Raw genomic sequence first — 14346 nt, forward strand, 5'->3', positions numbered from 1 at the left:
TTTAAACCATATCTTGTGTGTACACTGTGATTAATCCACTTTTAATTTCCTGATCATTGACATGCTTCATGTTACCAAAACAAGTATTAAACTCGTTCAATATTAATCCAAATTATTATTGAAACATCTGCATTAAACAAACTATGCAGATTAAGTCTGTCGAGAACAAAGACTTGTCTTCCCAAACCACTTGTTTTCTCAAACCACAGCATCTCACATTGGTCATCTCAACTTTAATGGGTTGGGCTCATGAAAGGTCAAAAGGACGTTCCCCATCATCGCCTACAGCCTACAGTACGCAGTTCAACATGCAGCCACGGCACCCAACACTGCAGATTCGCAGATCTGCCGGAAACATTGCAGACTCAAGACTCTCCGGCTCGGGGGGCTAATCAGGACACAGTTTTTTCTATATTTCCTCTATATTATTATGGTATTATTGTCACGGAGTGACTAGATGGGGCGGAACCAAACTGAGAGAGAAGAGGTCCCGCCCGGACCGGTTCATACACCGGCACTTCTGCGTATATGATGTGGCGAACAGTGACTGGGCGAGTCGCGCTGGGGAGGAGGATATAAAATGGGCAATCAGAAGAGACAGTTTAGTTTTCGGTTGCGTTGGACAGACGCTGTGAGTATCTGCTGTGAGAGCCTGTAAAGAAGAAGATACTCACCTTGACTCGAGCTAAAGCTAAACTTACCAGCAACGATCCACATACCTAGGAAAAACCTGTTGAGAAGAAGATACTCACCTTGTCTCGAGCTAAAGCTAAACTCACCCAGCAACGACTCGTTACCTCAGATAGCCTGTAAGAGAGGAAGATACTCACGCTGTCTGAGCTAAAGCTAAACTCACCCAGCAACGACTCGTAAACCTTAGAAAGCCTGTAAAAAGGAACATACTCACCTTGACTCGAGCTAAAGCTAAACTTACCAGCAACGACTCGTAAACCTTAGAAAGCCTGTAAAAAGGAAGATACTCACCTTGACTCGAGCTAAAGCTAACCTTACCAGCAGCGACTCGTAACCCCAGAAAGCCTGTAAGAGAGGAAGATACTCACCTTGTCTCGAGCTAAGACTAAACTTACCCAGTACGATTCGGAAACTTAGGAAACCTGTAAGGGAAGAAATCTAGGAAAAACCTGTGGAAAAAAGAGATACGCACCTCGGCCCGAATCCACGCCCAATCCACTCCATATTTGATTGTAGTCAAACGCAATACTCACCTTGTGTTTACTTTGCCCTCAGGAGCAACGAGGAGCGCCACGAGGAGTCCTTCCACGCAGGAGGTGGGCCGAGGACGAATGAGCTCCGCCTGGCCCTTGCCCTGCTAAACCCTGGCCCCACGGAACAGACTTCTCCCCTCCAACGTCCCTTGCCCCGTAGTTTTCCCCCTTGAGGGCGAGAAGATATATTTTAGATTCCCTTCCCCATCTCCCTTGATCTTTTAATTAAGTTATATAAAGTTTACGGTTTTTATTCTACTTATCTCTCATTGTTTGGACATTGGAGTGCTTTTGGGACCTCCTCGAGGTGGAACTTTGGGAGGAGCGTGACACACATAGTCTGTGGTCTGCTCCGGCCGGTGACATTATTATAACGCCTATTTTTCTAAAAGGTCGCCTATACACACCAAACCTAAAACTAGACCAAACCTAGACTCAAGTGACTCACACAACCCGGATCACTTTAGTGAGTGACTCACAATAACCCGGATCCTTAAAAGGAATCGAGTTTGCCAGACCTAATCGGAACTCTTTTCCTCATACTCTTATGCGCATATACAGCTTGACGCACACATGCACCTCACAAAAGCCAGTGCAAGTATCGTTTATTCATTTGCTGTGCTAAGTTATTTCTAAAACTTTTTAAATTAAAACCAGTTTTACTAGTTCACTATCGTGGGTTTAGGAACAAATAGTGAACGTCCTCTCTGCAAGTAAGCCCAGGTTCCGCCTCTTTAAGATAGAAGATGGAACGTTTACGCAGGCACTGGAAGGGTCAGCTTTAGTGGCGCGTTGGTAGGGATTCCCAATTTGTTGGTCACAAAGTGACATTGTAGTGGCCGACTGAATGAGAATGTCTTGATTATGGATCTAGCCCTCCTTCTCTGAAGGAAGGAAACATAGACATCACGTCCTGTCGCTATAGTTTGCTGTACCATTACTGAGGTTAGCTGGGCACTGATGCTCGGCTTTCTCAGCAAATACAGCTGATTTGGTATTGCACCTGCCTCTCGTTATATACATGCATGCAAAGTTCATTGCTGCTTTAGTAGCTTCTGGAAGTAGATTGGTCCCGCAAAGCACATTCCCAATTCAGGGAACGAGGGTTACATCCATAATCGAGGGTTTTTATTTTTTTAAATAGTGCTTAATTAAAAAAAAGTCAAAACATTTCCCTCAGTATTTTAGAATTTAATTTTAATCGGTTCATGTTTAAATAAACAAAATTCTAAATACATTTTATGCCGATTTTTCTTTAATGTCAGTAAGAAAACACACATAGATTTCCACTGTCAATCATACTGGATGAATTTTCAGATTCACTGTTTACATTGATTTTATATTGACAGATGTAACACCAACTCTGACTGTGCAGCCACAAACGTCTGTGTTCATTGGAGACTCAGTTACTTTGATCTGTGAGGTTCATCAGTCCACTGGATGGGAGTTTATGTTCATAAACCCTTCAAACACTGAATCCACTGAAACTACAGGAACTAAAACAATCAGATCTGTGCGAGTCTCTGATGGAGGAGAGTACAAGTGCAGAGCTGGAAGAGGAAATCCTCAGGTTTACACAAAATACAGTCAACCAAAAACAGTGACAGTACAAGGTAAGTATTTACACTCACATTATTCACTTTGTTTTAATAGATTAAAAAAATTCTTAAGACATTGAAGTGGCAATAACAGTTACAGAGGAAAAACTATAATATGATACAGCACCTGTTTATGTTGTGGAATCAAGTGTTTATTTGACATTATTTTCAATAGAACGACCAACACCTCAAGTGTCTGTTTGGCCGAATTATCTTTTATTCAGAGGGGAAACTGTCAATCTCAGCTGTGTCATCAATGGAGGAGGAGTCAGCAGCTGGCAGTACAGCTGGTATAAAGATTCAATCATCCAGAAGAATAAACTTCAGTATTACACAATCAGATCTGTTACTGAGTCTGAAGCAGGTAAATACACCTGTAAAGGAAAAGAGACAAGAGGATCACGATATTCACACATCAGTGATGCAGTTACACTGACAGTATCAGGTGAGTCTGTTTATCATCAATCACAATATACAGTCATATTCAACTCATGACAAACTTCAGTTCAACCTGTAGTTTACTAAATGAAATGCTTGGGATTAAAATTACTTTTACAAGAGGGATCTGACCTACAAACAAAATCTCATTATTATAAAGTAAGATATAAACATTTAAACGACAATTGTATTGAAAGTTGAATATACCAAAAGTTACCTTTACCTTTCAATGCAAAATGGTATGTAGCTCTGAGTGTTACACTGTAAACAGAGACTCTCTGTGTTTTATTATCCTGTAGGATTAAAACCTAACTCAGATCAGATATCAAAGTATCTGTACTGAGAGCAATCATTTACCCTTTATATTTTATACACTCTAAAAAAGTTTCCTTGAGTTTCTATATAGAACCCTGGGGTTCTATACTTGGCCAATAGAATCTTTTACCAAAAAATGGTTCCATTTAGAACCCTTGGAGGGCAAAGAAACATTTTTGTTAAAATGGTTCTATAATTCACGTTTTGTGGCTGAAGTGTAAACTATTAAACAGTAATTACAGAACTCATTCACAAACCTTTTTGTGTCAAAAGGATGAGTGACAGCTGTCGAGAGAGAGAGAGAGAGAGAGAGAGAGAGATAGAGAGAGAGAGAGAGAGATTCAACAAATAGGCTATTAATATTAAGTCAGTGTATGATTTATTTCATGTGAGCTTTTTATGCAAGTTTGTACAATAGCATGAAACTTACAGTGCAGTTTGCCTTTTTTGGTGAATAACCAGGTGTTTTCTTTATTTTGTACATTCTATATTGTCAAAGTTTAATTTAACTTGAAGGGACATTAATAACAAACAATCGCAAAAGTGCCCCCTGGTGGCGTAAATCTGTTGGATATCCTTACATTCCTATTGGTGGATTGGCGAAGATGAGCGTCCAGACATGACAGGTTTTTTTTTTCAAACTGAGGAGTCCGCAATTTCTGCTCGTTTGTACCCTGAGGTAAGTAAACTTTCTACATTTTTGAAACCATATTACTGAAATAACTAAATTATTTAGTATAATTAGTTAATATTTATTCTTGTTAGAGTAGGTCTTGTGCTAAATAGTGATACTAAAAGCTAAATTTATAATATTTACCTCATTTAAAAAAATACTGCTGGTAAAGCACTGACACCGGTTAAAAAAGCTCTGTTAAAAAATTTTTGCTCTGGGTTTACTGTCTCGCTTTATTTCCTTGTAATTTTACATTAAACTGCCAATCACAATAAGACAGCTGTGTTATAAGGAGACGATATTCGGGACAGAAGTGTACGTTAATTTCAATTTGAAGTGCGTGGTCGCTGTTCGTTAATGGTAACTGTACATTCACACCAACGCCGACTTGAACTTCCAAAGTTACCAGAAGTCGTTCATTTACAATGGAAGCTGGCTTCTCTCAGCTGCAAGGAGCATTAAATCCATTGACATCACGTTTTGGGCGTTTTTAGCAACCAAAGCGTAAATCAGAAAGATGAAAGAAGCGCAACTTTATGGTAATGAAAACCGCCAGCAACCAATCGGAATATAGCCAAGACGTTCGTCGTTGGCTGATTCCGGAGAAACATATGATGTAAACTTTCATTTCTACCAAATCATTAGTTCAGAGAAAACAGACTTCAGAGATGCCAAAGCGTCAACAAGCTTCACCGTACTTTTTGACAAACATCCTTGACTGGGCGGCCTAAGCTTCTTTGGAAGCTCAAGTCGGTGGCTGTGTGAACGTACAGTAAGATGACGATTAAAGCAAACCGGTTTGAAGATGAAGGGAAATTATATGTGAATGTCTGTCGCAGTTTTACACATATTACGTAAGTATTTTTAGCTTGTTCACGAGTGTTTTATCAGGGTTGGAGCTAAACTCCTAAAGTGCCCGTATTATGAAAAACTCACTTTTTCTGGGTTTTGGGGTGTTCATTTGTGTCTCTGATGCTCCCACACGCATACAAACTTGGAAAAAAATCCATCCATGCTGTTTTGAGTGAGATACAGGTTTCTGGAAGTCCTCTGCCTTGAGTCTCAGATTGCGCTAGTTAAAACTCAGCTCCGTTGTGACTTAACAAAACGTTTCGTCACATTCAGTTTGAATCATCCCGCCCACCACCCCACTCGCAGGTCTCCTCCCACCAGGTAGCTAGAGAGCATAGAGCAGTCACTTGAATGAGACCCTCTGTGCTGTTATCATCTCTCACGGAAATAACAGCGCTATTTGGATATTATGGATTATACTCCCACCTACTTTTAAAAACAAAGTTTTAACGCGTGGTTATTGGAACCCGTAGTAATCTTATATACACTGTGTTACGACGCAAACAGTCCTCAGATTGTAGGCGACAAGACCTTCATGCGAAATCTGATGTAAACAACAGACTATGTATCTATATTTCACGGATTATAAGCATTTGTGGAAAAAAATGGTAATTGGATGTATTTTATTGGACGTTCATGAATCATTCACACATCTGAAACAGACTGGATTCGATTCGCGATCGCGTTGTTTCATCATTAAAGGTAAGAAGTCACGTTATATTTTGCATGTTGTCATCTTCTGTCACAAAATACTACATTTATGATGCTAGAGCTAAAAGCTTTTTGCCAAACTAACCGAGACCGCACGCCCCGGCTTTTCTGACGAGGCGAGCCTCTAATAACTTTATGGTCCGCATAGATATATACACGGTCCGGACCTCCCGCTAGCATGCGGTCCACAAGCAGTATACATCCCCCGCCGGGTCTTAATTTCTGTAATTTGCGAAAATAATGCGTTTGAAAATGTTTATAACGGGAATATGTTAGTATTGTCCAGGGAAAATGAGTGTATTGTTGAGACTGCTACATCACAATTTACGGTGGAATCTTTGTGTGTCATGATGAGTTTGACACACCGAGACCGGGCCTTACCGACCCGGCTTTTCTGACGAGGCTAACCCCCGAGCCTCTTATAAATTTACGGTCCGGACCTCCCGCTAGCTTCTAGCAATTAGCACGCGGTCCACACAGGGCCAGATTAACACTTTGTTATACCCTGGGCAACAATATTCAAGGGCCCCATCATCACGACACCAGGATCACCATAATATGGTCATATACAGAATATATTACTGTATTATACAGTAAATATACTCAATACTTCAAATTCTAACTGTCATCAGGTGTATTTTGATTTACAAATATTTAAATGCTCATACAAATGCACTACTATGTCCCCTATCAAATACATTCACTCACATATGATGCTATGAAAACAAAACGCATCAGCATCTGTATAATCTCCGGGCTGTAAAAGTAAGCTGGCGGTGTAGAAAAGTCCAGGCTAATTTAGCTGAGTTGTCCTCATCGTTGACACTTAACAGAACTTTTTAATTAATACACATTTAAGATGACCATGGATTAACTCTAATTTGCATAGTCATTGATATAAAAAGCTTATTTTTTGCATATACAAGCATTGTCTAAAAATGAAAATAGGCTTTTACTTAATTATTATTACAAGACCATCATATAGCCTAATATTAGACACCCAAACCAAAGTGAAGAAAATGATCTTTAATTTGCAAGTCTGAACTGAACATCAACGCAGACATGAATTTTCTCACAGAAGTTTAAGATCATATAGGTTACATCTTGAACATAGATATATAAATCAACACAGGGAAAGGAAGTTTAACACTGTGAAGCACAAGCAAACATGCTGGAAGGCAGCTAAAAACCATCAGGACATAAACACCGGCTTATTTTATTTTATTGGAGCCTTACCTCCAGATAACGTAATAAACTGGATTGATGATTTAAATGTTGTTTACTCACATGTGCGTTGTGAACTCTCCGGATTTTATGTTGTGCACTGCTCCACTCGTTCACTTGCCACATGGTCGGTTTGTTTACAGTATCGCGTGAGCAGCTACACTGCAGGTTCGACTTCATTTGGCGCTAAGCAGACCTCTCGGTGATGTCAAAGTACCGCGAGAGCGATTCAAAGCAGATTTCTCCATGTGATACCTGGAATCGCTCTCGCGCTACTGAGCTGTCACTCGTCTGTGGGTTCTCTGCTCCCCAGTCACTTTCACGCCGCTATAGTAATTTGATTTCATATGCCGGTCGGATCGTGCAGATACCTGCGTATCACGTAGACTACACCACTGTTTATACTTTACATTTTCTGCCCAGTTGCCCGTATGGTTAATCCGGCCCTGGGTCCACAAGCAGTATTCATCCCCCGCCGGGTCTTAATTTCTGTAATTTGCGAAAATAATGCGCTTGAAAATGTTTTATAATGGGAATATGTTAGCATTGTCCAGGGAAAACGAGTTTATTGTTGTGACTGCTAACGTAACATCACAATTTACTCTGGAATCATTGTGTGTCATGAGTTTCTTCTCCTGTAGTGTACTTATTAGTGATACTTTTCTGCATGATTTGTCTGTTGGCAACATAAATCGTTAATAATAATAATATATAAAATAATAACACAGTATGGTCTGTACTGCTCACGATATCACTGAGCACGCGCACATGACGTTAGTAGTGGGGCGTGATCAAAGGAGCAGCAGCTCATAAATATGTAAGACTAGCTCAAAACGGCACAATCTGAACTGCCCTGAAACAGAGGCTACTAGAGATGGGTAACAATCTTTTCCTACAAGCTATTTCGAGCAAACAACTTTTGAAACATGCTTTATGGAACTCATACACCTATATAACTTGTGGAAAAGCAGTCATAAGATGGGCACTTTAAGGAAAGTGGAAACTGCTGGCCACAGTTGAGAACTTTCTGCCGGTCTGAATTATAAATTCACGATTGCAGTCACAGTGCAGCGTTCGTTTCCGCACCCAGTAAAGGCATTCATGTTTTCTGTGTTGCACACAATGAATAATTTTTTTTTATTGAGGTTTGTGGATCCTGGGCTGTCTACAGAGTTCACGTTTTTTACAGTTTGAACAGCGGACAGGCAGCAAGCTGATAGTGAGGAGATGTTTGCTGTATGTAACAAAAAATGTTTTATGGTCTAAAACGCGTGAATTTGCTTAGAGCACCTTTAAAGTGATGTTAAAGGTATTGCGAAGGATTTTCTTTTTCTGGGTGGATCATCAAGACTATTGGTATTCCTAGTTGTCAATCAGGAGTGTTGCGCCATTGCATTTTTTTAAAAAGTGGAGAATGCGGTTCTTTTCTAAAATTCGAGAAAATCCTCCGCCACACCTTTAAGTTAGCTGTTAAGACAAATGTCCTAAAAACAAACGTGTTTATGTTTTTTATGCGTAGTTGGTTTGTGACATGTAATTTATGCTTTTTTTCCTTCCCCCCTAGATAACCATGGTTGATAAATGGTCAGTAGATGACAAATGTCACTGGCTTCAAAATATAAATCCCATTGATGCAAAAAGGTAAGGTGCTTAAAGGGACCGCACTCTTAAACCTGCTGCTGTGACTTCTGTCACTAATGTTAATCAAAGAGCAAAAGAAAATAAATCTATGACCTCGTTCAAACTGCAAACATTAATGCTCAATTCTGATTTTTTGCTCAGATCTGATTTTTCCTTTGACTGTTCACATTATGTGGCTAAAATCAGACAGCCGTGTTAACTGTTCATGGTCCTGAACTGCATTGCATGCGCAAAAGAACAATACTATGTCACACGCAGCACGCGGTAATATGGGAATGAACATGCAGACTACTGAGCAGGTGTTGTGGACTTCATACGGAGCTGCGCAGACCGGCCAGTCAACGCGTTTTATCTCAGTTCCGTGGGAGTGAACGATACGAGCCAAGGCAGTCTGCTCCCGGGTCACGTGCAGGTCCGTCATTTGGACAACGCTTCAGGAAAGTCAAACACACTTATTTGCGTGTTAGGGGCTTTCATGTATAAGGCGATGTGCAACAGAAGCTTAATATTTAATGTCTTGACTGTTTTTAAGTGGTTTTGCAAACATGCCGTTGGTGCATATTTCCGCAATCGTGACGCACATCAATCTAGAATGATGTTAAAGTCACATGAATTCCGATATGACTGTTCAGACTGAGGTCGCATTACAAAACATCCGACCTGTATCTGATTTAGAACCACATATGGAAGTGGCTCAAATCAGAATTGAAAAGATCAGATTCCATGTGGTTTGTGCTGTTCACACGGTCATACAAAGAGACAGACATGCATCACATACAGTATGAGCAGAAAATCGGATTTTGATGACAGTGTGAATGTAGTCTATGTGTTTTGTAGCTTTAATGAAAATTATTCTGTATTTCATTTAGAGTTTAGCATTAAAGACTGTAAAATATTTGAGAACTTAATTCAAATTCTGTTTATTTCACGCTCACAATTTTTCTTATTGAACATTCATTTTGAAAAATACATCACTAGTCAATTTCAATCTCAAGTTAATGTAGACTTTAAGAAACTTGTTTGTCTGAAAGTGGGTAATATGCATGTATGCATCTGAAGTAAAAAAAACTATTTTGTGTTTTAAGATGCTACATGGAATGAAAATGAGGTTTGGAACAGACTTGATGAAGGACATGGACACATCTCTAAATAGAATGGCCCCAAACATCATCAGGAGTGCAAAAGAAGGAAGTAAAAAAAGTAGCCTTATTTGCATTGTCGATAATAATAACGATAATTAATAATTCGTTACATTTATATAGCGCTTTTCTGCAGACCTCAAAGCACTTTACATATGAATGGGGGAATTTCCTCGACCACCACCAATGTAAAGGTTCTAGCACCTATAAATTGTATAAGTGAAAATATGAAATAATGTTAGTATTAACTCTTTCCCTGTCAAGTTAACTTGTTAATTAAGAGAAGCTGCCGGGAAAAGTTAAAGTTTACCCACAAATGAAAATTGGCATCATTTACTGACTTTCTTCAGCAGAACACAACAGAAGATATTTGAAAAGTATGGTAATCGAACAACAATGATGTCCATTGACCTGCATTGATTTTGTGTCCATTAAATGGCTACCAGTGTTGTTCGGTTACATTCTTTAAAATCTTTTCGTGTTTTAGTTTGTGTCACAAATCATTTCCCCTTGTTTCCTTGTGGCCTGATTTAACTTTCTTTGAGAAGACCAATTCAACAGCACCGGAGAAATTTGCGCTCAACCAGACGCTCAAAAATGTAAACAAAATGTGAGTGCAGATGGACTAAACCATTTGGCGCATTAGCAAGTGGTGGGACCGTGAGACTTTAGATATACTAGTCAACATTTGAAGTGGATCAAAACCTTTCATAAAAGTTGTCTTAAAATATTGGACAATATGCGTTCTTGTCTTAGGACACCTTTGATCAACCTTTTTTGATCCACTTCGAATGTTGACTAGTGTAGTTTTACCTATACAAAATGTAGTCAGTCAAAAAGTTATTCAACCAATACACTAACTTTACATTTTATCTGACATTCATTATGAAATTTAATTAAGAAGTGAAAATATCCAGGTAAAATAAAATATATTCCAGACTTTTCAAGGGCCCTCTCTTCCCTTGGGGCACTGGTAATCAGTAATGTTTTTACCCCCAGTCCAACGCCCCTGGTTGTTAATACTTATCTTCTGATGTTAGTGAGAGAAAATGATAAATATTTATAAATATTTACTCAGAGAATTTGACTATGTATAGATAGTTTATAGATAAATTACATCCAATGGGGTGGCATACAGCTCCACATCAATTATTATGAGTCTTGTTGGTTCTTGTGTGTCGCTTGCCTTGTTGTCATATTTTTAGGTACTTTTATCACCAACCATAGTGTTTCGACGGCTATCCTGATCCCCTCATAGCTGAAAGTGTCAACATTATAATGGACAAAGTAAACATAATATGTGAAGAAGAAATTGACAATACCCTTGTAAATGTTCAATACCCTTTTGCCATTAAGCACACAATGACTTTTATTTAAAAATGTATGCTTAGATTTATATACCTGTACAAAAATGTACAATCATCTTGTATAAATTATCATTCTATAAAATAGATTGTTCATGAATTGTCTTTAAACGCATTGTGACTTCTTTTCATCATTTCAGAAACATGTAAAAGGTAGTACTGTATATATCTTTGTTAATAAAAATTGAAAATGCGTAATGGAAATACCTTAAAACTTTTGAATTTATAGTGTAATTAAGGGTTTGTAAAGTTTAGCTGTTTAATGCAGAGATGCAATTTTATAAACATCTGTTTATAAAAAGTGAAAATGCTTAATAGAAATAAACTAAATGGTTGAATGAAACTAATTTAAAGTTTTGCTGTCTAATACAGAATAAAGAGATGTGATTTTAAGTAATTCTTATAGATTTATATTTCTGTATAATACAATTAATAAATAATAAACTTTTTCATTTGGTTATTATTTCTTATCAATAATAAATTACTCATAATAATAAAGAACCTTTAATGGTTCTGAATAGAACCATCTAACTTAGATTCAAAGAACCATTTGGGTTTCTTTTAATGAACCCATTAAAGTTGTTCTATATAGAACCATTTTGGGGGTTCCATATATGAAGCGGGTGATAGAACCATTTCTGGTTCTAAATAGAACCATTTCTTTTAAGAGTGTATCATACATTAATTGATCTCTTATAAAGATGATTTTCTGTCATTTTCTTCTCAGGTGTTTCTCCTTCAGTCTCTCTGATCATCAGACCCAACAGATCTCAACACTTCTCATCTGAATCTCTCTCTCTGAGCTGTAAGGATCACAGTAACTCTACTGGATGGACAGTGAGAAGATACACAGACAAACTGAAATCTTGTTCATCATCAGACTGGAGATCTACAGGAACAACATCTACATGTACAATCAGATCTCTCATCACATCTGATACTGGAGTGTACTGGTGTCAGTCTGAATCTGGAGAGAAACTTCATCCTGTTAATATCTCAGTACACAGTGAGTCTACATTTATTTATTTTAGAGGCAGAAAAATTTTACCATTAGTGCACAAAGAATAAATTTATATAAACTCACTTATGCAGACCTTAAAGTCCATGTAAAGTTTGATATTAAATTTGTTCTCAGTTTGTGACACCACAGAAAAATGTGATAAACCACCCAGACAAAATTATAAAAAAGCCAAGTTAATAAAATAAGTTTATCAAAATCTTGGAAAACCATCCATGATTCTTGAAATCTCTGCCCTCAAACACTGTCAGCGCTGAAACAACGTCCACTTGCGGGAAAGCTGCCCCTCTCAACTATCAAATAGCGCTACAACCTGAATGGATGCTCATGATTGTATTAGGGATGAGGTCATACTCTGTGGATCACCCACCCCAATTTATCCTGAAAACTGTTTAACGGTGTAACTCCACAATTCAGTACTACACAGTTCACAGTCTTTTTAATGTGTTTAAACAATACATTTCTAAAATTTATAATGTGTTTAGAAACAGTTATGACTTTAAACAGACTTTAACAACAAAGGGCAAATGCAGATGGTTACCAGAGTGTTGCTATTTGACTGCTAAAGTTTCCCAAGTGGTTTTTACCACCACTTTTACTACTGTACTGTATAAGGTTGCAAGGATTCTGATATATTTGTATAATTTATAATCATCAGTAATTTCTTCTGTTGTGTAGATGTTGATGTGATTCTGGACAGTCCTGTTCATCCTGTGACTGAAGGAGATCCTCTGACTCTACGCTGTTTATATCGAGATAAAAACTTCTCTAATCTGAGAGCTGAATTTTATAAAGATGAATCAGTGGTGCAGAATCAGACTACAGGAGACATGATGATCATCCCTACAGTCTCAAAGTCACATGAGGGTTTCTACTACTGTAAAGACCCAGAGAGAGGAGAGTCTCCAAAGAGCTGGATCTCAGTCAGAGGTGAGAGTCTAGAGAAATGATGTCAAGTGATTTTGTTTGTTGTTGTTCAGATATACTACATGATAACATGTGTTTCTGTTTCAGGTGTTTCTCAGATGTCTGGTCTCAAGATTTTCACTTTTCTGCTGGCAGTTTGTCCAAATCTGATAGCAACAGTCGTGCTGGGTGTCAAATGCTGTAGACTGAGAGGTGAAACATCTGTCTGATTTATTGGGTCATTACATTTGATTATTATACTGAATTTAACAAATTAGTTCATATTGTCATTATCACTCAGTGTGGCTGGATTATATCTGAATAAAATAACATTGATGTCTGTATGATGGATGAGTTGTGTTGAATTTGTTGTGGCCTCTTGAATTTCTATCATATTTCATTTTATTGGCGCTGCTCATCTCTGTCTGTACAGATCCTTTGATTTAGATTTTTCTAATGTTTCTTCTTCATCTACTTAAACATTTTTGTTAATTTTGCTTATTATTGTCACATTTAGCTTGCGCTCACTGAGGGATTTGTCAGTCACTTTTCTTCAGAAAGGGTCTTTGAAATTATATGCATTGAATTGAAAAGTGTTAAATGTGCAAAATAAATTGAAATCAACCTGTCTCTCTCCATATAATTGTTTTTTTTTTTTTCATTCAAATACACATTGTATGCATCTAAAAACACAGACATAACGGTAACACTTTACTTGAGTTGATTTAATGTTAATTAATTTAAATTAATTACATTTTTTGTTCATTTTTTCTTTTATGTCAGAACATTTCAGAACCCTCTGTGCGATGAAGAAACAAGATCTGTTAGTTGTCAGTTTTTTATGTATTTTACCATATAGTCATTAACACTTAATGACTATATGGTACATGTCCATACTCAGGCTAGATCATTAAGGTCATCCAATCGGTTGTTTCTCAATGTTCCACGGTCTAGGCATAAGAACAGAGGAGACCGAGCATTTTCAGTGGCAACGTCTAAATTATGATGCCTAAAAAATGTATGACAAGTTATGTTGTCTTGGTTTATGTCAAGTTGTCATAACAAAGACATCTCAAACAATGTTATCTTTGCATTAAAAATGACATAATTGAGCAAATGACACTTAATGACATTTGTCATAAATGTGCATAAAATCTTCTTCATGATGATCATGGCACGTGTCATGTCATGATTATGAAGGTGTCACGTCAGTCTTATGAACACCCCTTCAGTGAGTAAAT

At 37.8% G+C, this 14346-nt stretch overlaps 1 pseudogene; it reads left to right on the forward strand.

The window, feature by feature from the left end:
* Positions 1-13426, forward strand: part of LOC135733741 (sialoadhesin-like) — a 45433-nt pseudogene extending 32007 nt beyond the window's left edge.
* The last annotated feature ends 920 nt before the right edge of the window (positions 13427-14346 follow it).

This window comes from Paramisgurnus dabryanus, chromosome 3 (genome assembly GCF_030506205.2).
Source record: "Paramisgurnus dabryanus chromosome 3, PD_genome_1.1, whole genome shotgun sequence".
NCBI lineage: Eukaryota > Metazoa > Chordata > Actinopteri > Cypriniformes > Cobitidae > Paramisgurnus > Paramisgurnus dabryanus.